The sequence below is a fragment of the Vicugna pacos genome, chromosome 2, assembly GCF_048564905.1.
Source record: "Vicugna pacos chromosome 2, VicPac4, whole genome shotgun sequence".
Classification (NCBI taxonomy): domain Eukaryota; kingdom Metazoa; phylum Chordata; class Mammalia; order Artiodactyla; family Camelidae; genus Vicugna; species Vicugna pacos.
This window is the reverse complement of record NC_132988.1, coordinates 17,716,834-17,741,988: the sequence shown is the minus strand read 5'-3', so window position 1 is coordinate 17,741,988 and position 25,155 is coordinate 17,716,834. Positions and strand designations below refer to the sequence as shown.

Here is a 25,155-nt window from a genome sequence, read left to right as displayed (position 1 = left end):
AATTCAAAACTCATAGGTGTATGTGCCAGTATCCCAAGTAAGTGTGTGACTAATATAACACCAAGTCATCAAAACTGAATTTTAAAGAAAGGATAGGGGAAGGGGTTGTTGAAACCAAAAATCCCTGTTCACGAGTACCAATCAGTGCTCTGTTCTTAAAGCATCTGTGCCAGGACTAGTGGAAAACAGGACACAGAACGTGTTTTAGGGGTGAAAAAAACAGCTTTGGAAGCAGTACTTTGGGAGGCGTGATCAAATGATGAAAACGAAGATTAGGATTTGAGTCTGCCATTTTGCTTTTAAGTATGAAGGGATGCTTCCTTATGCCAAAGAAGGGCAAGGAATGCACTTTTTTAATCAACAGTTTATCAGAGATATTACCTGTCTAGCCATAGAGAAGACTGTAATAACATATTTGCCCAGAATGTCTTTAGTGTTCCCCTTTTACTTTCTCTCACTTTCTTCCCCCTCCCTCCCTCTTTCTCTTCCTCTCTTTTCCCCTATGTCCCTCTGTCTTTGTTTCTCAAAACATTGGAGAATGATGAAAATATTCTGGTCTTCGATAAAAACATAATTCACAATCCAGCTCTGCTTTCCTAATCCACAGAAAACTGTGACTCACAGAGATAACCCATCTTTCTTTTGACTGAACCACAGCTGCCTTGAAGGGCACCATCAAGCAAGATTACCAGGGCACCAAGGACAGCCGAGGCTGGAACGACTTCATGAATTTCCAGGGAAGAAATCAAATTACATCGTAAGGCTCTACCCACATTATAGAGAACACGAGAAAAGGAAAGGTGTTGGAGTAATTCCATCTTGCATAGATTTCAGGATCCGTCTGTTTTCTAGCCTAAAGATTTCTAGGAGATAAGAGTAAAATAAATGGGGTTTAGGCAACTCTAGAGAATACAGATTAAGACAGAGAAAATGCCAAACCAAATAAGCCTGAAGTCATTTAACAAAGCAGCGCCTGTTGATTGATTTATATTTGGCTTTGTAATGGGACTGCACACAGAGTCCACTGTGCCCAACTTCCTGCACTTCACATTTTAGCTCCATCCTTGGCAACTAAAAGCCCAATGGGAAGGCTGATGATAGAAGATCAGATAATCTGCAAAGCAGATAATCTGCTTCTCACAATTGAGTATTAGGACGGCCTGGTAGGCCACCTGAGCCCCCATAATATACCCTTTCCAGGCCCACAAGCAGAGCCTCTTAGGTTATTGACCTGAGCCCAGAGGCATCGTAGAGGCTCACAATTAAAAGGCTTTGACCCAACTTCTGACCTCAATGTCCGCTTCCTGTGGAGAGAGTCTGAACTGGCCTAACAGAATTGCAGACTTAGGAATGCTGCCCAAATGACTTTCATTCTGCCTTCTAGTTCACAGAACCATTAGGATCCTATTTGTTCAAATACATGCTAGCACAACAGCTCAGAACAGTTCCTATTAGTCTTTGTTACAGAGGGCTTTGGTCTTCTCAACAATTACTTATCCTTTACTCCTATCAAAAGAGACAGCCTTTCCTTTAACACATGTAAGATGTATTTGCAACTTCAGCTCTATGCTTAATCAGTCAATACCACATCTTTTATTGATGCAGATTTATCAGAAGCCTCGGCAAGATCACCAGTACAAACAGGTCTTTGAGAAACAAGACCTCCAATAAAAAAGTTCCTGATTACCTTAATATCGGAATTGCTGTTGCTGGTGGAAAAAATGTGTGTTCAAAACTAGGACAGCTGGTCCAAAATAAAACAAATATTTTGTCTCCTTTAACTGCCTGTGAAATTGCCTGAATAACTAAAAAAAATCAGAAAAGCGAGAAATAAGCTTCTTCAGAGATGAAAATCCTGATGTCGAGAACCTCTCAGGCAGAAGAAAAACTTGTAAATAGACAACGTTGATAACTAACAATTAAGTACTTTGTTCTGAATCACTGTATTCTTTCTGTTTTTAATTCTCTCCAAAGAAACATGGCAATAAGAGATGGCACTCTTTCACTGCGTATTTCTAGACCATCCCACCATTTGAGTATTGAGTCGGACATGTTACTCCCAGCTGAGAGATGTACACTTCCTGACAGCTGGAAGAACGGCCTCGGCTCTTGTCAGATTATCCAGTTCAGAGTTCATTCAGGGATTCATACTACGCAAATATCTGCTCGTCAAAGAACTATCTACGGCTGTGTATCGTTTACGGTGTGTGTGCACAAGAAAAGGAGGGAGTAAGCAAAAAAGAGCTAACTTCCTCTGTTTTACAAAGCAGTTGAGGAAAATTCGATATCCACTGGAAAGAGAACTAGCCAAAGGATGTAAGTTTCAGATACAAGTATATCGTCAAACAAAATATTACCTAAGCTTGGTGTACTCTGTTCGTTATAATTTCTACAGGTCAATTTACAGTCCTATCAAAAGCAGGCAAACAAAATCAACGACAATAATAAAAACCAGAAGAAAAAGATCCCCAGATCGTTTGGGCATACGTGAATTTTCAGACGACTCACATAGGATGTCTGAGTTAACCATGTATATTCACTTACCAAGTAAAAATGTGGTAGCAGGTTTGTGATATGTTAGCCGTACTTGCCAAAGGATGATTATGTAATTTCTGAGTAAGCAGAGAGTTTTGCTCTATAAAAGTTACCTGCCTTAATGTGCATACCACTATATTCAGGTTAAGTGTTGTATTTTTTTTCAAACCAGACAGCTTCTGCTGGCACTTACTTTTCGTTTTAAAGCAATCCAATTCACAACATATACTTAGTTGTAATTCAACAAATTTTTTTGACCACCTACTGTATACAGGGCACTAAATCAGGTATTACTAAAGGGTACAAAGATAAACTGCGTCACAATTCAGAGTATAATAAATGTGACAGTCTTTTAAAAACTAACCCATTTGATTGTCATTTATAATTATTGTACCACTACACAGAAATATGTAAAGTGGCACCTTTATATTATTACATCATACTTCTTTTTCCTACTTTCCCTTTTTTTTAAAAAAACATTTTAACACTCTATTTAGGGATTAAAGTAATCACTATACTCACAAAAGCATGTAATTAGCTAGTGCATTGTTCATCTCAATTCCCAGAATTTCAAAAACTAGATAAATTATACTAAATAGATATAGATCTATGCATTTATTAAACTTACACAGTTTCAGAATCCCTAAGGTGTGAAGAAATGTTGGCCTTTGTTTTGGAGAACTTTTCCATTTACATCAAATCACTCATTTATAATTGGAATTTTATCAGCAGGGACAGATCCAGGTTTTGTGGGACCTGAGGCCTATACAATTTGGGGGCCCCTTTTTAAGAAAGGAATGCAAAATTAGTTCCAGGGCAAGGGGCCCTAAAGTTTAAGCTTCATTAGCTTCTGAGCAAATCTGTCTCTGGTTTTCAGCCATCAGTAACGAGCGTTTATTAATGACATGATGTAAAACAGAGCAACAAGTAGCTGAAACTGAAGTTGGGGCGGAAACATATTTCTCTGAAATTTAATTAGAGGAGCTATGTGGACTTTTGTGAAAATGAGCTCCTAAGGCACCCCCTCCCCCCGGCCCCGCGCCGCCCGCAACCCACCCTGACATTACCATGCACAGCAACACGAGGAGGCTCAAGGTTAATCACTCATTTCCCCTTTCAATCTGTCTCAATTACTGTTATGGGATGCTGCAATTAGTCATTCTCATTCTCTCCAGGGAAAGGGAGAGATTGCAGATAAGTCATCCCAAATAGACTTCACAATTTGAATCCCTCTATCCCAAGAAAGAAAAATCTTCACTGGAGACAAGCGAGATTTGCTATCATCCGTCTGTGCTCCGTCAATGCCACTCTCTCCAGACAAAGAGAAGCCTGAAGTCCTCCGGGATGCCGGGCCTTCTCTTCCCTTTCCCCAAAGGAGCAAGTTCTGTTCTACCACACATTCAGTCCAAGACAGCCGTAGGCAATTGTTCTTAAAACTACCCTTGGAAGGCCCTTTCCAGAAGCTAGCCCTAGAGATAGACAACCACGTCATCAATCACCTCGACAGCAGTTACACCTTTTTCTGTGTCTGCTCTCCACCTGTCATAAGAGGACTGCTTAGCCCTGGAGTCAACAATCTGCAAAACGAGATACGCAATAACTCTTTAAGGAGCATGTACAGTATCAATAGTTCACAGAAGACTACATAGAAAATAATGATTTCTAAACTCGAAGTGATGCCTTCTATCATTAGAGAAGGCACTTGATCTCCCTAAACTCAGGGGACAGGAAAAAATTCTAAACCAACAAAAGGCCTTGTTATAAAGGTTGCTTTTTCTCCCTGCAAAAAAAATCTAAGTACTTTGGGTTCTGTTATCATGACATGGAGATTACACATATCATGGAACTACAGCAATGGTATAAAATGACACCTCTGAATGGATAAAGATTTCTAGCTCTGCTGGCATTTTGGTAATTGTTTGTTTTCCTCTAGAAGGACTACATTTGCTCAAGGACTGTGTAAAGTGGTCTATTTCTGATCAGGCTTTTCTTCTTTTGTGCTCTCACCAGACTTACACTATCACAGCACTTACATCATGCTGCAATTACTTTTTCTCATGACGGTTACACCCATAGAGTATAAACTCCTGGGACTGCGGTGCAGGGGAAGCACTGGGGCTGTTTTCATTTCTGTCTCCTTAATGATGAGTAGAGAATGCTGACACATAGTAGGCACTCAAATGAGCAGATTTAGTGAAGGAGAATCATGGAGTGGATACTATTAAATGGTGAGATTCAGGTATTTTAAAAATTGACATGGAATTGTGCTCTTTAAGTAAATGTGAATGGCAGGGAAGCACCATGGCAACAGGAATCAACATGGAATCAACATGGCATTTTGAAAAACAAATAATGAAGCTACTCTATAAAGAGCTGGCACCAAAGATGTTCTCCATGGAACCAAGCCATGCTAAGCATGGTGTGATTTTTTAACACACAGTAACTTCTCTTCCTAGAAAAACCTTTCAAAACCCAGAGATTAAAAATATTCCAGATGCATTTAAAATTACATCATTTATATCAAATTTCCTGTAAGATTGACACCTTAAGTCCTGACTTTCCTTTTCATAACGCTCATATTTTTGCACATGAGAAAAATACAAAACTCAGTCTACTTACAAAGCTCTTTTCTAATATGAGCTCAGGATATTTCAAGACAGAATTGCATCAGTCTTGATGGGATGGAAAGAGGAGGCTTAAATCTAATCAATATCAGTGACACTTCCCTTGATATCTTCTAATCTCTTCTTGGTACCACCTCCTCTTCGCATGGCTCCATTTTCTTTCTGCAAGCAGGCCTTGGAAACAATTCAACGTTCAGTTTGTCTCCTTATGTAGTTTGTGTTCTCTCTCATCACACAATTTGAGTATTTTTATTACATTAGTGACCACTGTAGATTGTGCTTATAATCATGACTTCAGAATGAGTGGTAAACATGTAGACAAGATTAGTTGGCTCAAGCTGATTCTAGGAGACTAAGTGATTCTATAGTAATATTATTTTACATAATATTTACATAATTATTATTTTGATCCAGGTACTGCTCCAAGTGCTTTGCATATTAAAAAAAAAACCTGTTTCTTTCAATTCCCTTATAAGATAGATTCCAGTATTTCCCCTTTTATAGTTGAGACATCTGAAGCTCAGGCTAACTAACTGTTAGTCTCACTGAGATTCAGTCTCAGTCTGATTCCAGAATCTGCTTTCTACAAATAATGGTGATCACACTGATGATAACAGAAAAGTAATAATGATGATGATGATAGCTAATACTTAGGTGCACTTATTAGGTGCCAGGCATGTTCTAGGTACTGATACGTATTTATTCACACATTTAGGAATCAACACTAGACTGGAAGTTAAAAAGACCAGGATTCTGGTCCAAATCCTGGTGTTGATTAACTCCAAAATTTTGAGGAAGTCACTTCAACCACTCTGGGTCTGATTTTCCACAGATACACATCGAAGGTATTGTACAGATGATCTCTGAGGTCTACCATCATGTTTATAGTTGGCCCACTCAGAACAGGACAATAGAAGAGCCGTTGAGGTGAGGGGTAGAGGGGAAGAGGCAGGGGTACTAGAATGAAATTATATTCATGTTCTCAAAAGAGTTGTATGCTGAGTCAAACAATATCAATGATTGAAGACCAGTAAAGATCTCACATGGTGCCCCCAAATGGTGGATTAACACAGAAAGCAAAATTAAATTTGGTAATTGCTATGACTGAGGTGTGTTTTCCTCACCCAAACTTCATATGTGGAGGCTCTAACTCCCACTGAGACAGTATTTGATGATAGAGTCTTTAGGAGGTAATTAAGATTAAATGAGGTCAGAGGAGTAGGGCCTTACTCAATAGAGCTGGTGCCTTACAACAAGAGGAAGAAAGACCAGAGATCTCAACATCTCTCTCCACCACAGGAACACAGCAAGAAGGTGGCCATATACAAGCAAGAAATAGATCCTTCACCAGGAACTGAATCAGCACCTACATCTGAGACTTCCTAGCCACTGTGGGAAATAAATTTATGTTAAGCTGCCCAGTCTATGGTATTTTGTTAATTGCAGCCTGCGCACACTAAGTAATTAAAAAAAAAATTCCTAGATGCTATAAAGGAAAAGACTGCTAAATTTAACAGCACATTAAACAAACAACAACTTTATATTAAAAAATATATAGTCCAAAGATAAAATAGAAACATATTTGCCACACATGTAACAGCCATAGATTATTATTATGTGAATAGCTTATGAAATCAATGTAGATGACTAATGGTAAAACTGGTAAAAAGATATGAACATTTTTGTATCTTTGGTGCCTAGCACTGTTCCTTGAGAGAAATTGATGGTAAAGAAACTAATGATGAATTGAACTAAATACATAAACTGTGTAATTTTATTATTACTTATGTCAGTTTTTTTAAGCACATATAGATATATGAGTGTGTGTATGTATATATATGGTGATTTAGACAATAGGTTAATTTTACCAATTACAGAATTTTATAGAAATATAAAATCAGAATGTTGTATTAAAAAAGAAAAAGGTATGTAAAAGCCAGTGAACATTTTAAAAAGTGCTCAACCTCACTTGTAATTGACAATAAATAAGCAATGCCATAATAAATAATTGATAAATACACATCTAAACAAGATAATGTTTTCTTAATGAATTTACAGGTCGGTAATATTCACTATGGGTGAGGATGTGGGGAAAACTCTCAAATTGTTGAAAGGAGGATAAAATGGTAGAGCCTCTTAAGAGGGGAATGATCAAAATTAAAAATATAAAATACTTTTTGGGCCAGCAATTCTAGTTCTAGGAATTGTTGCTATTAATAGTGTCCAAAACCAACCAGCCAACCAATGAAACATCAAGATAAATGCACACTGATGTTCATGACCAGTTATTTGTAACAGTAAGCAACTAAAAGCAACTTAAGATGTTCATTCATGGGGAATTAGTTAAATCCACTATGATATATTTTCTCAATGGACTCTTAAGCAGATGTTTAACAGAACAAAGGAAGACTGTTTTGAGTTAAGGGGGGGAAAAGAAAGCAAACCCCCTAGTTTTATACGATATAGTCCCATTTGTGTGAGGTTTGGAAGTACACACATATGCATGTGTGTGCACACACAGATATTATCCTGGCATTGTCATAAATATTTTTCTGGTAGAAAGCATGAGAAACATAATATGGCTATCCATAAGGAGAGGTTGAGGAAGGATACTTTCATTCACCGTTAAATTTTGCGTGTGTGCCTGTAATATATATTTAAGAATATAATTCTTGAAAACAGAACATTTCTATAAGAAGTCTTTAAACTATGGGATTATCTTGAATCATTACTAAGGATCAACCACCCTTCCTGGAAAGACTCCCTCAGCGTGTTCAGCAATCAGGATGGTAAACAACTCAATTAAGCTAACGTTTCTTCCTTTCCTTAGCAATTTCTCTTTTACAAACCAACACCACCTTGAGTTTTCCCTGAGCTCTTGCCTCCTCTTTGGTTCCTCAGATGCAATCAGTGACCAAGTCCTGTTGATTCTCTCCCATTCCCCTGCTGCTACCCCGGTTCAAGGATTCATTCATTATCTTTGCCCGGACAACGGTAGTAGCAGAAGGCGATGCCGTTTCTGAATTCTGTCAGGTGGTGGGTACCTCACGTGCTCTGCTCTTTAATCACAGGAGGTTGGTGTTAACATCTTTTTTTTTCAGACACACCCCATACGACTACACTTGAAAAGACGTGTAATCGGGTGGGTGAAAAGTAACAGCTCATTGTTTTGAATTAAATTTCTCTAACTCCTAAAGAGATTAAACATAGTTCCATTTATTTAATAGCCATTCCTATAATCTCCTGTGGCATTTCCTGCCAAGTTTTGCCCATTTTTTTAAATTAGGTACTTTGTTCCTTGTTTATTGATTATAAGAGTTTCTGATGTATTTTTATCTTTCCCCTCAACTTTTGAAATAAAATTTCAAGCCTCCAGAAAAGTTTCCAAGAATAGTACAATGAACCTTCATATACCCTTCACTTCTATTCACCAACTACAAAAATCATTAATACTTCACCACCACTCACTCAAACCTCCACCCCCAAATCCTCTCTTTCTTACTTGCAGACTTTGAGACACTGTGACACTTCTCATCCAAATACTACAGTGTGTATTTTGTGCCTATTAATACCTTCTGCTATCCTGACCCTTCAGAGATCCCTTCTCAAGCATAATGAATTCTCACCACTTCCTATATCATGCATTTATTGTTTCCTTTCCTTGGAACGTCTACATCTATCCACCCTGCAAGTCTCAACTCGGATGTTCCGTAAGCCAGGAAGCCTTCCCTTCTCAACTTCCCTTCTGTTGCCTGTGCCACTTCCATACAACTTACCGCTTTCTTCTTGGTACCACAGTTATTTATGTATATGTCTCACATCCTCAAATAGTCCATGAGCACTTGAGGACAAGAAGTGTGTCCAACAGCAATTTGCATTTTCACAGAGCTTAGCATATAGCTCCTTGCAGACAGGAGACACTCAACAAACTTCTCCCAAATCAACCAGCAAAATCAATGAATAATGGTGAGGGAATCAGATGGAGATCTGACTTTCTACAAATCGTAACTTTAGTAGGGATAAAATTGATGATAAAACAATAGCTCTTTCTTTTTCAAGATGAGGCACTTTACATATACTGCGGTGTTCAGTCCTCACATCGGCTTTATGAGGTAGACATTATTACCATATTACAAGAGGAAACGGAAGTGTAGAAAGATGGAGTAACGTGTCCAAGGTCACACACAGGTGAGGTGATGGCTCAGGATTTTTGTCTCATTCTTCTGTATTGTTTTTATTGCTCGCCTGACTTGTCATATGTGTTCAATAAATGTTTGAAAAATGACTTGTTTAAAATGGGGTGTTTCTTTGGGCCTGGCTGGGCTTTTATGAATGCAATGGCTAATGTGATTTAGCCAGAAAAACCCAAACAGATCATTAAAGAAAAGTTGATGCTTTCTGTTATATACAAAAAGTGACATAATGATCTCTGGGACTCTATAAATTGGTTTGGCTTTTAACTTTTTGATTTATCATGAACAGTAGCAATATTTAGAGAGGCACATGCTTGAAACATGTGCAAAATTAAGGGGCTTTTTCTTTGGGGGGTTCTGGTGATGAGCTAAGTAATTTTAGCTCTGCTTTTATAATTGGCAATTCCACTTATAAACCCCTCAGATGGGAATCTGTGATTTCTCTATGAAACATTTTACATTAGCTTGGAAAATGCTTAGGCAATGAGTCCAATGTCAGGGCCCTTCGGTACCAACGAGGGGATCTGGTGCCTCTCTCTCACAGGTCTTGAGAGTCAGTGGGCCAAGAACAACCTTTTCGGCTGACTGGGGCTGTGAACCCTCAAACAACTGTGCTATAATTTTGACTTCTTCTAATCTGATGCCAATGTAACTGACAGGCTTTGTTCTTTAAGTGAAAAAGAGGGAAAAAGTTAGTGTGTAGAATAGCTGGTATCAAATTTTGTTTTCCTGAATTATACAGATGCTCTTCCAAACTACTGCTACGTTTTAGAATATATACTCTTTTTAAAAATTGAAGTATAGTAGATTTACAATGTTTCAGGTATACAATCAAGTGATTCAACTATATATATATATATATATATATATGTGTGTGTATATATATATATATACATAAATCTATGCTTTTTCAGATTCTTTTCTATTATAAGTTATTACAAAATATTGAATATAGTTCCCTGTGCTCTACAGTTTTGAATATACACTCTTAACGAGCTTTGTTAACTCTTTTAAAAACAGTAGGTGATGCCAAGACAAGTAGGAGACCAACACCTCCAGGGAGAACTTCCATCTCCTTGGTCTGGCCTCAATGTCTTCACGGCCGAGGTCAGGGGATTGCCTTCTAATATAGTGGCAGGGGGCAGGGAGCGGGAAAGTGAATGGCTGTTGTATGGATATAAACTCCAGATCTGGAATTAGGAAGCCTGGTGGGGTGGCCTCCCGGCTCTGAGACCCTGGGCAAAGCACTCACCTAGTTTTTATAACCCTCAGAGTCCTCAACTGTAAAATGCAGACAACCACTCCTCCCTGGGGCAGCTGTTAGGATGTGTGATTGTGGTTGTGAAAGCACTTACCACGGTTACCTAGCTTAAGAGATGCTCAATAAATGTTAGTGGAATGCAACCTATGGGGACTTAAAACATTTTTTTTTTTTTAGGGATAATGACAGTGAAAAGTGTAACAGCATATGACGTTACTATCTGTTTGAATTTTAATCTTCTAGGAAAATTTGTTAAAGACATCCTAGATTCTGTTACTCAGAGGATGGCATATTTTCACCTACTCAGAGCAATCAGTTGATGTGGTATCCACTGAATGAGTAAGTGAATACATGACTGAAAGTGGGGGTGAGGGTTATAAACATACCCATTCACAAGAAACTGTGTTAAAGTTGACAAAAGGCGATTGCAACGTTTCATGGTTTCAATTACTGATAATATTGCTAAAGTTAGTGCTTATTAAGGGCTTAAACTATGCTAGCTTTGGGGAGCTGTAGGGTAAGGATATAGAATTTGTAAAAGGAACTCATTTAAATCATAATCCTAGAACTCGGAAGGTTCTGAGGAGGAAGAGGCAAGAAAACATGAGACATTTACCCTGCCAGCTTTATCGGTCATATTAATCGTAAGTTACTTAAATTTACTGAGTTTAAACTTGTCTGCGTTGCAAGTCCTTTTTGCTTTTAACTCTAACTTTAGATTTAGCAGACCTAAAGACAGAAAATTCAAAATGCAAAAGATAGAAATCATGGAAGTGGTTATATGGACAGAGAATATAAAAGCAAGAAGGTTTTTAGGAGAAACAAACGCTCAGAGCAACTTAAAAGGGTTAAAGACACAAACAAAGCTTGATCTGTTTTCATTAAAGAGACAGTCCGATACTGCGGCTAGACAGCGCAGTAGCATCCTACTAGTTAAATGCTGACGTGCTACAGAATTGAAATTTCTAATTCTTTTTTTGGTGGAGGTAGGATTGATTTATTTTTTACATATACATACATATATATGTTTTTAATTGCTCCTTGACTTGCAAAGAAAATTTCTACTTTCCTCAGAAAAGGACATGCAGACCATATAAACCCATGCCCTTGGTACAAGAGTTAGTACTTATCTTTTTTATTATATGCAATTCTCATACACATATTAATATACAGTATACCAGAGCTTTTCAATATTGTCCCCCCAAACTTGAACACCGCAAATGTGTAAAGAGGAAAACAATGTTCAGGTATCCATTTGTGACTCTGCAAATCAATGTCTCTAAAAAGAGCAGTCTGGACTATGGGTTATTCTTGTTACCAAAAAGAAAAACAGCCTGGGTGACCACCACTAAAGAGAAAAAGCGCAAAGTAAAAACCCTGCTAAAAGCAAACAGAATTCTTCAACTCTCTGACCTAATTCGGGTTGAGAAGTAAAGTGTACGTACTTCAGGCCCTCCGTTCAGAGCTCACCCAGATCTTTGGAGCTGGGAGCTGCATTTCACTGAGTAACTGGTCAGTTGTTAGAGGCTGAGCTACACAAAGGCAGGTGAAGTCTTTCCTTCTGAAAGTCAATGCATCTTCTCTACGGTCCCCAAACATCTCTAACTCTACTCAGGAACTGTCATGAAAAGTTCTCATTATGTGCAGTACGTGTATTTAGAGTATCTTACCCTCACAGGGTGTACCATGCGGAGAAGGCTGGAAGGGGTCGTAAATTAGTGCCAGTTCACTCTGCCTCTGCCACGCAATCTGCTGTGAGAGAGAAAAATTCTTCTGCTACACATTAAGGCAAAAGCCCGCCGGCCCCTAAAAAATTAGCCTAAATGCTAATTGTGGTGATTTGAGAGACTCCCTATTTCACTACGTGTCTCAGAAATAAAAGGGATAAAGTTTGCTGCCATCAATAATGCTGAACATATCTGCTGAACCCCGCAGATTCCAAGAAATTAATAATTCAAAATATTGTGGGAATTTTGTCATGGTGGAGGTCCGACCTGCCTGTAAACAGAGCTCAGGGGATACGCGGTATGACCTAATTCGGTATGTGCGCACAACTGCTGCGTTCGTCAAGACAAGGAGAACACAGGATTCTCCTGTATCTCTCCAATTTCAGAAAATTTGGAATTTGTATTAGAAAGGCGTTATGCATAACCTAATACATTCCCAATCTCTTGTGAAGAGTAATCATCATGATATGTCACTATATCTTATAGATCAAAGGATTGGAAAATATATTTCCTCTCCTTCATCTCTAAAAATATAATGTCATAACTCAAAAAACATTGAGGTGGAATGGTCAGAGGCAGAAAATAGGAGAGAAAATATATTGGGCTGTCTCCCTACGGGGAGACAGAATATGTGTGTGTGTGCATATGTGTACACATACATCCATGTGTGTATATGTATATGCATATACATATGTGTACATATATACACATACACAATATTTATATATACTTGTGGTTTTATATTATATATATCTGTGTACATATGCACACACTCACATAACTATGATCCCAGATTAACTGAAAACCTGGAAATTGACAATGTCAGTTTTATCATTGACTGTTATCCCAGGGACAAACATCCAAGAAGCAAAAATACCCCACATTTCCCCCAAAAGGTACCTTTAGAGATGAGCCAGATCCTTGAGTCTTGTTGAAATATTTTAAACCATTCTTAATACAAAAGTCAGAACAATCTTTCTAAAACTCAAATCTAATCACTCCATTCCCCTGTGGAAATTCTTCCTATTGCCCTTAGAATAAAGCCCTACATCCTCTTTACCAAGGCCCACGAGCCCCTGTGTGACTCGGCTACCCCCGTCTGCCTCAGCTTCATCTCAAGCCATTCTCCACTTCATTTTCTGAGCTCCAGGCACAAGGGCTTTCTTTCAGTTCTTTGGAAACATCATGGTCAGTCCTGTCTTAGGGCCTCTGAACATGGTGTTCTCTCTTACACAATGTTCTGCACTTAGCAAATTCCTACCATTGTTCAGATGTCAGCTTAAAAGTCAACTGCTCCGAGAAGCCTTCCCTGGCCTTCTGTCTTTGCCTCAAATCTAGTAGGTAATAATTACTACACGTCCCTATGTGTTAGGCATTGTGCCCAAATTCTTCACAACAACCCTATGAAGATGTAAAAATGAGTCCCAGGAAGATTAAGAAATATACCCAAGATTGCACAGCTTGTAAATGGTGGACAAGGAACTCACTGAGACGGCCCCCTGGTGGATTCTCTCTTCACACCCCATACTCTGTGGTTAATACTCATCACATAATCAGTTTAATATTTGCTTTCCACACTAGAATGTAACCTCCAGAAAGGGTGTCTGCAATGTTCACTAAGATACAAATGTTTCTTGTTGAATGAGTGAGTGCATGATACACGGAGACATTTCTAACACAAGGAGAAGAAAGGCTACCTACACATGCTCAGGATAAGTTGCTACCTATGCAATTCAAGCACTGAATTCAGAATGCATTTTGAAATAGGCATAATTTACTATTAAGTACTATATGACATCAAATCAAGTCCAAAGTAAAAATAATCTGAATGGGAAACATATGAAGATGTGTTAGGGAAAGGCAACACAGTGTGCACATCTAACTCTGTATTGAAACCTACCACTAAGAGCAACTACTCAGAGTGCTTTTTGAAAATTCAGTTCTCTATAGTTTTCAGAGTAAGCTTAACAGCTCCCAACTCCGTGTCAAAATATAAACACATTTAAAATCACATTGAAAAACTGCATATCATTACAGTAAAGCTATTTCAAAGAACCAGAGAAGATCTACCTCAACGAATATAGCTAATCCTTGCATCTAAACAGTCAATATTACTTGTATTATATGTCAGGAAATCTAATCAGAATGATTGCAAATTTTCTAGAACTTAATATGTAAAGCCAATACCACTGATTCTGGGGACTGGTCCAGGTTGGCCCTAGATTTCAAATTCTCATAATCTATGGTTATAACATGAATGGAAAACTGACTTAAGTATTTATTACAACATTTTACCTCTTTAAATCTTTCATCTACCTGTGCTACAATTGAGAAACAACATAACTAGGTCTTGTTTCATATTCTTCCTTTCTACTTTTCTATAACAAAGTGCTTAATGAGTATTGACACGGCCAAAGGCAGGAGGCAGCTTGCCATGAAAACATTTTCAAGGAGTATGAATATTATACGTGAAATCACAAACTATAAAGGCTAATTATACTAGATCAGCATGCACATGAGGACACCAAGACAAAAGTCTGTCACTATACCTTTAGCAATATACCTATTTGGAGAGGCTGCAAAGCCCACCACGTACACACACAGTAAATACGAACGACATGAACAAACGAAAACATGGAGGACCTGGGAAAGATTCGAAGACGTCTTCCTCCCAAACCCTTTTTCTATCCACGTATCCGTGGGAGCACATTCCTTCATGTTCTTATTCCTATAAATTTTTTTTTTGCAGGGGGGAGGTAATTAGATTTATTTATTTATTTGATTTTTCAGTGGAGGTGGTGGGGATTGAACCCAGGACCTCAGGTATGCTAGGCATGTGCTCTACCACTTGAGCTATTCCCTACGTATTTTCTATTCCCTGAGGTCTCTCCCACCTGGACTTGTAGATAGCCATATATGTCATTTGTTTTTCCTTGCTCAATTTGGACTCTATAGAAGTTAATATTCATAAAAATAAATAAGATATCCTGAGAAAAGTAAGCTAACTCAGCCTTGAATTCAAGACTCAGATCACTCTTTGCTATGCAGTCATGGATTATTCTCATTATAGGTCAATGTACAGGTTTTTTTTTCCCTCCACATTCTTCCAATTAATTATTCTCTCTTCTCTCTAGTCCAGATCTACTACCCAACAGGTTGCTTAATCACGTTTATCTGAAGAGAAATGATACGGTAACTAGACCCTGGTATCATTTGATATTTTGTTCCCCAGCTTAATAACGCTACTTAGTCCAATTCTTTGGCTGCAAAAGGGGATAATTATGTTAAGTTTTAAATAAAGCAGTAACTAATTCATCCAAAATAGTCCAAAGGGCTTAGAATATTGAAAGACACACAGATAATGGTAGAAAGGCCTATTTCAATGGAGAGAGCATAATATAAACAAAAATTTTCTCTCCACTAATGGACATTTTACCAAAAGCTTTAAATAAAATGCATTATTTCATACATTATGGTAAGAAAGTCAAAAGCTCCTGAAAGTAGGAAAGGCCGATAGTTTTAGATTACACTACTCTAAATAAAGAAGGAATTATTGCTGACACTACCTTAAATATACTGCATATTGACATGTTTTTGAAGAAATCATAGTTGTGTGGCACAAGTCAAAATCAAATTTAGTTCAACCAGCTACAGTATATTTTTTTAAAAATAAAAACATATTAGGATACAAATATATGAAAAGGCCTTGCTCTTTATGTACCAAACTTTTAAATCCCTACTTATCTGCAAGCAAAAAATATGTACATTGGTGAAAATTGTGCAATTATGCATATATTCATAAAAAGAGTAACTTCACACACACACACACAAATTCTTGTCCACCACCTCAACAAAAGATCACTGGCAGGGTGGGGGGAGCAGCAAGGGAACTTCCCCTTTAGAATTTGGTACTTAATGTTTAAAGCCATGAAAATGAAAAGTCACTGAGATTTACACAGAAATAATGAAGGGAAAAAGAGAAAAAGAAGCAAGAGAATTAAGTCAAACACTCCGTAAACTGAATTTAGACTTTGAGGTTTTACAGGACATTAATCTAATACTTGCCAAATTAGATTTTCAAATTCCATAATATTTGATTTCTTTCCTAAAACTGGTTTACCCTCAATCCCAGAAGTTTTTCTTTCAAAGATAAACTACAATTCTAAGTGTGATTTCTATTCAAGTAGGAGCACTATTGTTGTTTTTTAAAGTATTTATGAATCATATTTATGATTTTCCCCTCTTGAAACATTATTTTTGACTTTAATAAAGTTAAGACAGATGGAGGAACTAAAAGATGGTTTAATGTGAATTGAACAATCCTCATTTAAAAACCAGGCCACCTGTACGCTATTTGTCAACTAAAATAATGTCAGAAAAGTTTTCAGTCATCTGGGAATTTCTTCCAACTTAGCAACTACAAACAACAAAGTCATCCAAGGAATTTCAGGGTAAGATAGAGCTGCTTTTGAAACACAACCCCCCAAATATATACAATTGATCACAGGTAACTTTTCTGCTTTTGCTGTCGGACTATAACTTTTGGCTTGAAAAAAAGAATCATGACTATGTTCTAGTCTGCACCAGGAAGAATTTGCACAGACGCCTTGGATTTTCAGCAGTTGGACAGCTTGAACTTCCCTCACGCCCTGCTTAACAGGGCTTTTCACTAATATCACTCCTGAACGTTAAGTCACAAAGTGAGATCATCCAACAGAAGCCCTTCAGTTTGGCCTGTCCTCTTATGCTGATGCAGTGTTGAGACAACGTTGTACTGTACACCAGAAACTGACACATTGTAATGGACTGACTTCAAAAAAAATAATAAAATAAAATATTAGAATAGAAAAGACAAAAAGTAAATCTGTGGATTGTTCAAGAGTAAAGAAGAGCTTGCAGCAGGACACCCAAGAATGGAGTCACTGTCCAGTGCGTGGATCTGGGCCAGCATCAGAACAGGAGAGCGGGAGAAACACCTGTAAGAACTCTCTGGAGTATGACTTAACAATACAAAACAAACGTGGAAACCGAAGCCAAGAGAGGAACTGGATAAAGCAATAACAAAAGAAGTTGTTCATTTTGGGCAGAGGCTCTGGGGACCAGAGTTTAAGAGGCAGAGCTGTAAAGCACAGTTAGCTCTTCAGGCAGTGCACATGTATATAATGGTACAAGCGTTCAAAGCGTTATCGGTAGACACTGCTATGTTCTGCAACATCATGTAATCAGGACACTCGAGATTTCTGAAAATATGTGGAAACGTGTGTGCATGAGCAAATGCCTGTGAATGAGTAGAACACTTTTGCTGGACCCTCTCAATTAAAAAAAAAAAGAAAAAGATTCTGTCCTGAAAGAAAAAAATGGATTAATTTCTTCACACAAGACAATGTCCTACATTTTGGCCTTTGTTTTGGCAACAAAACATCAATTAAGATATAAGAAGGAGCTCTGTGAAAAACAGTAATAGTTATATACACCGGTACCCACACACAATGACTGTGTGACATCCAAGATAGCTTAAATATGTAGTTATCTTTCTGGTTCAAGTACAGTAAGAGTAAAAGTCTCAAAAAGATTCTTCATCACAAAAGAAGTCAAAGAAGACAAATGAAGATACAGAAAATCAGAAACTCCAGAAGAGAATCTCCATGAGATTACACTGTAAGAACAGTGGAACATTTGTTTTACAAAAATAGACAAGCCTGGGACCAGTGATCAGGAAGACCTTTAATTTGATGTAATAAGAAACAGCTTTATGGATCACAGCGTGCTGGAATTACTCTCCTTCCAAAAAGAATCTTTGGGTGATGTCAAAAGACAAGAAGGATGAAATGTGGCTTTGGAAAGGCTTTTCAGAGATGGAAACAAAAACAAGTCCATCCTGAAGGAGGAGAAAGGATGGGAGAGAAAAAATAGCCAAGGTGGGAAAAGTGATACCTTGCCTGTGAACACACATCACAGACTGCTAACAGATAAGACTTGCTAACGCCCAGGCTTTTTGGTTCTATCCTGAGTCCTGGGCAATGATTAACTTACTCTATAGTGATTTAGCACAGTCTGGGCGCCAGGCATTATGAACAGCAGGAACACTGGAATGAAAAAGTCGGACAAGGACCCCCGCTCTCAGAGCTGACAAACAAGGCCCTTTGATAATGACAATGGCTTTGAAGAAAATAAAACAGGTCAGTGCAATAGAAGTACCGGGGAGGCACTCAGGGAACGCCACTGAGGAGGTGCCATTTGAACTGGCACTTGAGTGACAAGAAGGAGCCAATCCAATGACGACTGGAAGAAAGAATGTTCCAGACAGAGGGGATGGCTAGTGCAAAGGCCCTGAGGGAAAAAACAGGGTTGATGTGTTTGAGGAGAGAAACTCTGTGTTGCTGGAGTGTGCTGAGTATGGGGTATGTATAAGTGTGCGGCCAAGGAGGGAGGCAGGGCTAGGTAAGAAGACCTTAGTGGCTGGGATAAGGAGCCTAGATTTTATCCTAAGGGTAAGAGAAGACACCAGAGGTTTTAAAACCAGGAGAGAGTTGGGAGAGTATAGTGACACAATGTGAGGTTTATATTCTAAAAACCTTACTTTAGCTGATATGTGAAATCAGAATTTTAAGGAGATCAGCGTAGAAGCAGGGGGACCAATTAGGGAATAACTGCAGCATGACAGGCCAGAGTTGATGACATCTTGCATTTGGAGAGTGACAGTGAAGATGAAGAGAAGTTAATGAACTCAAGATATAATTTGAAGGGAGATCCAACAGGATTTGCTGATGAGTCAGATATGGGGAGGGGGCAGTGGAGGTAAGAGAGAAATCTAGCGAGAGTCTTAAATCCAAGCAATGGGTAGAGCCATTGACTGAAGTGAGAAGGTTAAGGGAGAAGCAGCTGAAGGACGGGGGAATCAAGAATTCTATCTTGCATATGGTAAACTTGAGATGCTTATTAGACAGCCAAGATGAGCCAGCAAATAGGCTTTCTGATACGTGGGTCTGGCACTTGGGGGAGAAGTTAGAGCTGAAGACATCGACTTGGTAGCAGGTGCATTTTGATGTTACATATAAACTATGGGGTTGGATGGACTTTCTGAGAGAGTTATTGCAGACAGAGAAAAGACCAGGACCTGCCACCAAGCCCTGAGACATTCTAACATGTACAGAAGTCAAGCAGGGCAGAGAACCCACGTAGGATACTGAGAAGGAGCACTAGAAACCTCAGGAGAAGGGGATGTCATGGAAACGAAGAGGAAAACATGTTTCAAGGAGAAAGTGATCCATTGTATCTAGTACTGCCAAGTGATTGAATAAGACAAGGACAGAGAAACCACCAGTGGCTTTGGCAAGATGGAGGTCACTGGTGACTTTGATCAGGGCAGAGTCAAGCTCTAAGTAGAGTTCTGGTGGGGCTGGAGTAGAGTAAATTGAGGAGAGGAGGTGCTATAAGGAGTAAAGACTGGGACAGTTGTTTCAAATTTTGCTTGCTTGGAAGATGAGCAGTGAAATGGGGCTGTGGCTGGAGGGAACTTGGACGGTGTTATGAGAGCATGATCCAGTAGAAACCCACACTCAATCCTATTCTGGTATCTATAGTATAAATATCTGGGTTGGAAGGCAGAATCTTGAGTTCTTGAGTCACAGATACAATAAATATTTGTGGAAATATTTATTAAACATCGCCTAGATGCGAGGTATGCGCTATGGTAAGAGTCAGACTAGAGCTAAGGATATGGACTTGGAATTTCAGCACTTGAGCTCTTGCTAGGGAGCAGAACCCTAATCCAAGACTTGTTGAGTTTGGTTCCGAGGAACTAAAAAAAAGATGCTAAGCTTCAGGTCCCATTGGACTTACTGTCCTTCACATCTGATGACAAGCCAATGAGATGACAGGCTGTCAATAACCTCCTACTCTCCATACACATACAATGTTTATCAGTCCAACCTTGCAGCTATGTATTTTTTCCTTTCAATATTTCAGCTGGATGTTTGTACCTTTGGACCACCTTTTCCCAGTTCTCCCCATAATCCCCTTCCAGATGTTTAAAGAAAAAGAAGAGGAAGAATACAAAGGAGATAGAAATGAACTAACATGTAATAAAGATTGCACAAAACCTATGTTGACATTTAGGGAATAAACATTTACATATAAAAGTGTAAAGAAGGCTAGCAATAAGAAAAACACCCCAAAGAGAACAAAGGCAAAGTGGAAACCATCAATGAAAGGAAAGAAATGGCAAACACTGAATGGCCCCAAGATTCAGAAAAGCCAAAATGTGCTTCCTGAGTAAGGAGTCAGAGGAGTATCAGTCATTGAGGCATCATCAATCAGTATTTTTCTCAGAGATCTTAAGCTGTTCCAACAGCAGAGAGAATAGTCCCCGGGTTGGAGAGACCTACTCTATCCTACCCTCCTCACTCACACTGGCTGCTGGTCCCCAGGACCCCTTGCTGCTCCAGCAATCCTCCCGTCTTCTCTGTGCTCTACTCCCACCCTCCCCCCAAACTATGGCCACTGTCCGGCTTGGTGCATCTTCTGGATGATGGTGGATGATTTAACTACAGAAACCAAGGCAAGAATCAGATACAAGGAAAGAAGCCAAATATAACAAAAGGGCAGGGACAGAGCCCTTTACTACGTTCCCTTATTAGTAAGCATTGCCCAGGATACCAATGTGGACGCTCTTGGTGAGAGAAGGAAGATGAAGTGAGAGCAGGCAATGTTTACCGCATGTCTCTTACATGCCAGCAACTCTGCCTTGGTTTCACGTCTCCATGTTTGTTCTCCACGTTGACAACAATCCTGAGTTGCCTACAGAGGAGGCAACTTTCACCAAAAAAGATGAGAATTGTGCCCACATTCACACAGCGAGATAGAAACAGAACTGGGGTGTGAAACCAAGTCTGCCTGACTCTAAACACCATTATCTTCCCATTATAAAACACCGTGGAGTGGATTACATATGTTTAAAATATATCAAATTAAGGAAAAATGATGAACTTATATAATATTGTATATCAACTATATCAGCAAAAAAAAAATAGAAACAAACATAAAAACCACAAAGCAAATAAATGAGTAGAGATGATGTGAAAATAGTAAGTGGAAAATGTATAAATGTAATGAATTTGTGATTTAGGGCGCTTTGAATCATCAGCATTTTTTGTTGAGATGGTGAAGGTCAACTAAGTTAAAAACTAGATTAAAAGAAAATTCATGAAACATTTTCAGAAACCGGGTTAAAGGGTGATAATTACATATTATGCAGGTATGTTCAGAATGAAATTAAAATGTACATTTACATACACACAAGAGGTATAAACACACACACACAAACACAGACACACACACACACAATTTTTATCTTCAGAACCAATTGAGAGTAAGTTGAAGATGTAATATACCATCAATACTTCTGTGTGTATTTCCTAAAAGACAAGAACACTTGCCTACAGAACCACAATAAAACCTGATAAATCAGGAAGTTATCTTGAAAATGGTAACTACCATCAAATCCAGTCCCATGAAACTTCACCAATTGTCCCAATCTAGAATCACGTTTTTGCACATGATTGTCATGTCTCTTTATCTGGAACAATTCCTTAATCTTTCCTTGCCTTTTATAACCTTGGTAGTTTTGAAGAATTTAGGCCAGTTATTTCACCAAGTGTTCCTCTATTTGTGTTTGTCTGTGTCGTTTTCAGGTTATACATTTTTGCCAGGAATGCCGCAGAAGTGACGCTGGGCTCTTCTCAATGCACCACATCCAACAGCAACGATGTCCAGTTACCCCATTCCCAGGGATGTTCACTTTGCCTCCTTGGTTTAAAGGGGGTGTCTTCTAGGTTTCTCTTCGCAATTTTTCCCTTGTTAATTAAAATACTTTGAGAATACTATCACCCTGTTCCTTCGTTAACTTTCATGCGCTAGTTTTAACATCCGTGAATGACTCATGCCTGAATCGATTATTAGCATTACTTCTATGAGAGCTCCCACATGGTGATTTTCTAACGCCATCTTTCCTTCTGTGTTTATTGCCTAGAATTCTCCCCCATTGATTTATTTATTCATTTCTCCATTTATAGCACTATGGACTCCTAGGGTCCTATTTTACTTAGTAGGGTATAATCTTTTACCATTATTATTTATTTTGATAATTATTTCAGCATCAAAAGAAATCAGATTTGACCAGTGCATGGCCCTGCAAGCTGGCTCCCGTGTACTTTCTGATGTGGACTCACCATTTTTTGAACACTAATTATCCTCAATGTAGACAGATCTTCAGACCTCCTATATATAATCGGCATCCTGGCTGTGTCAGCCCTGTCTGCCTTCTTAGTCTTACTTACCCAGTCCCAGTCGCCTCCTCAGCCCTAGATGCACGGGCCACCCCAAGCCCAGCTGCCTCCAGACAAGGGAAGGAAACCAAAATTATTTTTCAAAAAAAAGATGAAAAAAAGGAAGAGAAGGAGGACAGGAAGGGAAATTCAGCCTCACTCTAGAGTGATTATTTGTGAATAATCTTGGGGGGGCAGTCATTTTTCCCACAGCCCTTGAAGATACTCCATTTTATTTTGTCCTGTTACCGGAGAAGCCAGCTGCCAGACTAGTTATTGTTGTTCAAGAAAGTTGTCTTTTCTCTCTGGCTGCAGGAGGATTTTTCTCCTTGAGCGTTATGTGTAGTGGTTAAGAGCACAAACTTGGGAGCTAGATTATCTGGGTTCAAATTCCAGTTTGGCCACACAGTAGCTGAATGATCTTAGGAAAATTAAGTAACCTCTCTGTGCCTTATTCTCCTCTTCAATAAAATAAGTGTGAGTTACTAGCCATTACTAAGTGAGTTAATATGTATATAAAGCACTTAGATGATTACCAGGCACAGAGTAACCACCGGATAAGCGCTTGCCATCACTATTAGCAGTGGTTGTGGTCACAGTGGTCCGTGTTGCACTGAAGTTTTATTCTGACGTATAGATCTGGATTGTTTTTATACTTATCTACTTGAACTTGGTGAACTTCTTCAATCTGGGGATTCATATCTTACTAATTCTGAAAAATTCTCAGCCATTCCTGCTATTCTCTTTCTCTGGAATTCCTGTCTGAAACTAGTTTTTACATTAACCTCTAGGCTTGGAGTTTCTGGGCCCATAAAAATAGTATAAATTCATATTCGACAGCCACCTGTGGAGCTTCTGTTTTTCACAGGAGACTTCTCTTCTTCCACTCGAACTGCCAGCCTAGGACAACCCTACCACTCACCTTGGCCAATGAGTAGAGTTTTTTTCTAGTACCTCCTTCAATGGTAAGGCACCTTTTAGGTTCCCAAGTTTATTCAGTGGCTTCAGCCCCAGCTAACTGCCTTGAATATACCCAAACTACATTTCAAGCGAGTGCATATATATTTAGCACTTAAATATGAAGGCATGTAACATTCTTGTACGTACAACTTGGGCATTGATGATTTTCTTCGTAAATTCGTAGAATTGGACCTGACCCACCAAGAGCAGGCTGAACAGCAAAGTGGTTATCATTGTGGCATCTGGAGTCAGAAAGCTCAAAGCTTGACTTCATCACTTAATAGCTATCTCACTCGGGGGGAAGGGGCAGTAGGCAGACACAAACTTTTAGTTCTGGTTTCCTCATTGATAGTATAGGAGTAATAATAGTTATTGTGAGGAAAAAATATAATAGATGTTAAGTGCTTAGCACAGCTCCAAGTCCAGAGCAGCTTTCATAAAAGCTATTATTATTGTTGTGATTATTTTCAGTGTTTTCAGTTTTGATTTACACTATGAAACCACCATCTAGAAAGACTGTATCTACATAAACACCTACCAACAGTGTATATTTCTAAGTCTTTCCATTCTTACCAATAATAGGTCTTGTCAATCTTGTTCGACTTTGCTAATTTTACAGATGGAAAATATTTTTATTTGTACTAGTCTGATTAGAAGTGTGGTTTGTACATCTTATCACAGGTTTATTTCTCATCCACAGTTGTTCCTCTGTGGACGGCCAGTTTAAGATCTTTGCTCATTTTCCTACTGGTTTATATATTTGTTTCTTCTTTATCCATAAGATCTGTTTACATGTGGGCCAGAGACAAAATAACTCTTCTGTCCCTGTTAAGTAGCCCTACTTATTAGGTTTCAAGAGAGTTTCAAGCACACCTTTTCATCTTTCTGTTTCCAGACCTCCGATCGTGGTCCATATTCGCCTCACCCATGCTACTTGTGATTTGATAGATTTCTACTTTCCAGGCCAAGGAGTCCTAATCTTTCACTTTGTTCACATATGTCAATTCCTCTTCCCTCCCTCCTACTCCTCTGATCATTTTATAATGAATTGGTAACCACAATAATGAAATTTACTGAGAAAACTAAATTTTGAGATGCTGCTATGACTAATGGAGTCAGAGAAATGATGAAAAGGGCTTTAATGAGGTTTGAGATTGGAATATTATAGATAGAAAATCAATTTGGAAAATGCTGTCAGCTTTGTCTACAGGGGGAAAATTATTTAAACACACACACATCTAAAGGATAAAAGTGATACCGAAGGCAATGAAGCCCCAAGACTTGTTTTATAATAGAAAAAAATAATTCTTTTTTTATCTATCTACTACTATGTTGCTATGATTAAAAAATCTAAGTAGATAAATATCCAAATACATTAGATATTCAAATTCTGGAAGGATTGGTAAAAAATTAAGCATTTGACCATTATAACTAAATTACCCTTAACTCTACATAATCTCGAAGGTAGAATAAAGAGTTTTATATAGCTGCTTTGCAGTATCACGTAGAAAAACAACGGAAATTTTGGTC

General features: G+C 38.5%; 1 protein-coding gene and 1 long non-coding RNA gene across 4 annotated transcripts in view; one reads left to right on the top strand and one right to left on the bottom strand.

Moving 5' to 3' along the window:
* Positions 1–25,155, bottom strand: part of SLC10A7 (solute carrier family 10 member 7) — a 221,543-nt gene that overhangs the window by 97,280 nt on the left and 99,108 nt on the right. The window lies entirely within an intron of this gene.
* Positions 11,200–22,227, top strand: LOC140701099 (uncharacterized). Its single transcript, XR_012079936.1, has 3 exons — positions 11,200–11,257; positions 15,475–15,532; positions 22,033–22,227. It is a non-coding gene; the product is annotated as an uncharacterized lncRNA (long non-coding RNA).